General features: G+C 47.1%; 1 pseudogene; it reads left to right on the forward strand.

Moving 5' to 3' along the window:
• The first annotated feature begins 958 nt into the window (after positions 1-958).
• On the forward strand, positions 959-2,431 carry LOC123058983 (NAC domain-containing protein 48-like; annotated as a pseudogene).
• Positions 2,432-4,425: the final 1,994 nt, after the last annotated feature.

Raw genomic sequence — 4,425 nt, forward strand, 5'->3', positions numbered from 1 at the left:
CCCATCTGCGGCCAGGACGCCGCCTGTTTTTTGTTCTTCTTTTCCTTTTTCTTTTTTTCTTTCTTCGATAATTTAGGATATCAAAAGGTTCTATATTTCAAAAAGTTGCTAATTTTGAATCAAACAATCATGAATTCAAAAAAATATTCATGGTTTCAAGAAGATGCTCAGGAATTCAAAAAATGTTCACGAATTTGTAAAAAATGTTCACAAATTTAGAAAATGTTCATGATTTCTAAAAATGTATTGATTTCAAAAAATGTTCATGATTTCAAAAAAATTCTAAAACAATTTCATGATTTCAAAAAAATGTTTGTGAGTTTTAAAAAATGTTCATGATTTAAGAGAATGTTCACAAATTTGTAAAATCAAAACCGTGATTTCGACAAAAATATTCACGTATTTAAAAAATGTTCATCATTTGAAAAATATCACGAATTTAAATGATTTTCGCAAATTAAAAAACAAGAATAAAAATGAAAATAGAGAAAAGAAAAAACAAAAATAAAGCAGTAAAGGGGTAAAAAAAAGGAAAATGAAAAAAGGAAAGAAAGAAAAAAAGAAAAAAACAGGAAAAAACGGTTCCCTTCCCAAAACCGGTTGGGGTGAACCCCGAAATGGGCCGGCCCATAGAAATAGTAGCGCGTGAGGGGGTATACGCTATGTCGCTTGCCAGCGACCTATGCGCTCTATAGAAAGGGCCGTGCACATCGCTTCCTCTTGGATGCCATTAACTGCTCACAACAGCCTCTTGCTCATGGCAACACTAGTCCTAGCGCTGAGTCACGGAACCGATAGTCATGGTGATGTCTATGCCAGGTTGAGCTCACCCTTCTATGATGGCTCACTTTAGCTGGACAAAGACCTCCTGATGATCGGAATTGAAAAGCAGGTCCATGTCAATGCCAGATTGATCTGTGTGTTTGAGGTGGACAATATCACCAAGCGCACGCTGGAGAAACTTGGGTTGGGTTTGGGGAGGGCCACGCGTCAGGAGCGGCGCGCGTGACAGCAAACGCGCGATCGAGGCCAGGACTCCGAGCACAACACAGCTCGCGCGTCCTTTTAAGATCGGGACCCGCCGCCGCCGCCTCTCTCTGCCTCCGGCGCGCCCCCCTCCTCCTCGCCTCAAACCCTAGCCCGCCCATGGCGTCGCCGCCGGCAGGCTCTTCCTCCTTCTACTCAGGCGAGGGCGAGCCTGCCTCCTTCCCGAACCCGTGGTTCGAATGGGAGGGAACCGGCCACCGCCTCCTCTCCCCCTACCACTCGCCGCCACCGCCGCAAACCCTAGCCCATGGCGTCGCCACCGCCCCCCTCCTGGCCCCTGCCCCCTCACCCACCACGCCTCCGCCCGTCGCGTCGCCTCCTCCGCCTCCGCCTCCGCCTCCTCAGCCCGCGCCCGGCTTCGCCTTCTGCCCGACCGACCGCGAGCTCGTCTCCTTCTACCTCCGCCCAAGAATCTCCGGCCAGCCGCTCCCGGACGCCGCCAAGCAGTTCTTCCACGAGGCAGACGTGTACGCCACGGACCCGGCTTCCCTCGTCGCCGGCCGCCTGCCGGGCCCGGCGAGGGCTCAGGGGGAGAGCAAGAACTGGTACTTCTTCAGCCTCGTGAAGCCCAGGAGCGCCCAGGACAGCCGCAAGTGCCGGATCGTCGGAGGGGGCAAGGGCACATGGAAGCAAGAGCGAGGGAACGGCGTCGTCGGCGCCGAGGGCCGCGCCGTCGGGCGCCTGGAGAGGTTCACGTACACGCCCAACCCCAAGGAGGACAAGAAGCCGCCGGAGTGGCTCATGACGGAGTTCAGCGTCGACCAGCACGACGACGGCGGCCAGCCGAGGCCGGTTCTTTGCCTCTGCAAGATCTACCAGAGCCCGCGCTTCCTCAAGTCCGCCTCCAAGAACTCCGCGTCCGCGCGCAAGAGGAAGTCCGCCGCGGACGAATCACCCGCCGTCAAGCGGCAGCTCCTGTTTCCCGCGCCGCCGCCTCCACCAATTCCGTTGCTGCCCGTCCTGTTTCCCCTGCCCCCTCCTCCCGCACCAAATCTGTCGGCCGAAGACGACGTCTGGCGCACATTGGTGCAGACCCAGAATTGAACTTTAGCTTGGAAGAGTTCACCGCTCCCTGGCCCTGCTCAATGACGGCAGCGGCGCCGTCTCTGCTAGGATCCGGCCATGGAAGTCAGTGCGCTTAACAGAGTTCTTACATACAGCGGCCATCTCTGAAGATGTTCCTCTCCTCTACTTGTTCAGTTACCCAAGGGCTGACAGTGACTACTCTCAACGGCTGAGATCTCACCAACCGCTTTGATTAAGTCGCTCTAGTTAAACTAGTCATTACCTTTACTGCTATTATGGTTATTGTTTGCTAAAATCAAACCCTGGCCATTATACTCTACAGCGTATACTCCATGACAATATATATATCATTGCTCAAGTTTGGGAGCAATGTGATTCTTAAGTTTGATTTGGTGCTATGTTGTGTTGTGCAATGTGATTCTTAAGTTTGATTTGATGCTATCTTGTGTTGCACAATGTGATTCTTAATTTCTGCAGTAGATAATGTGGTTCTTAAGTTTGATTTGATGCTATCTTGTGTTGCACAATGTGGTTCTTAATTTCTGCAGCAGATAATGTGGTTCTTAAGTTTGATGCTATCTTGTGTTTCACAATGTGGTTCTTAATTTCTGCAGTGGATAATGTGGTTCTTAAGTTTGATGCTATCTTGTGTTTCATCTTATCTGAATTTAGCACTGCAACTGAATCCTTGAATATATGCTGTATCCTGTTGTTCTCCATAAGTTTTGTTAATCCTGCAAGATCTTTGTTCTAGGCTGGAAACAGGCTTAGATTTTCTTACCGGGGGTCTGGAACTACTCTAGGCTGCAGCCGAACTTATGAATGTTCATCTGTTTTTTGTAATGCTCCCTTGTCGTCTATGATTCACGCCTTTCACTCCTTCCTTTTTTAACTTGTTCGTTGTTGCATTACTGCAGAATGGTCACGATTGCCGTCATGAACTGAAGATGTGCTTTGGCAGCTCACCATGGCTCCTAAGAACTTAAGATGTGCTTTGCTTACAAAAAAGATCCTGACACAATTTGTGGCTTCTGTTTCTAGATGGGTTTTATAGTTTCAGTTGTTTTTGCCTGACAAGGCTTTACTTTGAGATAACACATACACCATATTTTGTTCTGAGGATACAGGTGTTGCTCATTGTTTGATCTCTGAGGATATCCAGAATGATCTAACACAATCTGTCGCACAGTTGCACATAATAACTTTGTCACACGATATGCAGTTGCTATTTCTAAATGAGTCAGATCATATTTTGCTGGACAGGTGTAATAAATTTGCTGGAACTTGGAAGAAGATAGACCAGACTGACCAGGGGGTGACAGGTACTTTACATGCACAGCTGCTAGTTCTCTGCTCTCAGCGTGGGCATATAAATTCTTCTTCACCATGGCTCGAACCCGCTGATACGATCGTGGGACTTGTTGTTCGATTTGTTCTCTGAATACGAAATGGTGCTTCAGTTGAGCTCTTGTGTAGCAACAGTTTATCATTACCAGCTGTTTCTCCTGCCGACATGGATATACATGTGGCCGGAGGATCGGGTTGGGGAGGCCCTGTGATGGAAACCTCAGGAATCATGGAGGGATTAGGGATGCTAGCAAGTTGCAGTTGGTTTAGAAGATTGGGCTGTAAATTCTTACTCAGGATTGCAATTATGTATGATGCTACAGTTTGATCCTGATGTAGCTGGTAAAGACAAATGAAAAAACATTAGCATGCGTATGTTACCGCAGGACAAATTTTGGGCTGTAAATTCAGTTTTCTTCATGCATCTATTGTGTCTGGTTAGGTAGGTCTTGTGAAGACTCTGCCCAAAATTGTGGTGGTTCTGAATTACTGTATGCACAGCCACTGTTTCGATGCGGTGCTACGTCGACGATGCTTAGCTCTGGTAGAACTGCAACTATGCACCCAAGGCACACAACTAAGTTCAAGATGACCAACGAGACCTTTCGATCACCAGTATCGTGTCGCAAACACACTGGATTTTTTTGGTAATCTAGATGGTGAACTTGTAGACTTAATATAGATGGGGTCAAATGTAACCAGGAACTCCAAAAGGGTCATGCGGTACACAAGTGGCTGCTGATCAGTAGCCTAAATCTGAGAAGCTGAGCGATTGGCTGCAACTGCAGTAACAAATGGCCAGTTATCTTGCAACCACACATAATATACATTCAGTAACAACTGGATTTAGTTTTCTTCCATTATAAATTTATAAGTAATAAGTACAGCAGAAAACATGGCCTGATAAATTTTTCAGATAGAAATAGCAACTTCGTTTTTTTGTCACAGCTCATTATTTTTACCACAGCAGCAACACAATTGTCATCCAAATAAAGAAAGTAAATC

This window comes from Triticum aestivum, chromosome 3A (genome assembly GCF_018294505.1).
Source record: "Triticum aestivum cultivar Chinese Spring chromosome 3A, IWGSC CS RefSeq v2.1, whole genome shotgun sequence".
Classification (NCBI taxonomy): Eukaryota; Viridiplantae; Streptophyta; class Magnoliopsida; order Poales; family Poaceae; genus Triticum; species Triticum aestivum.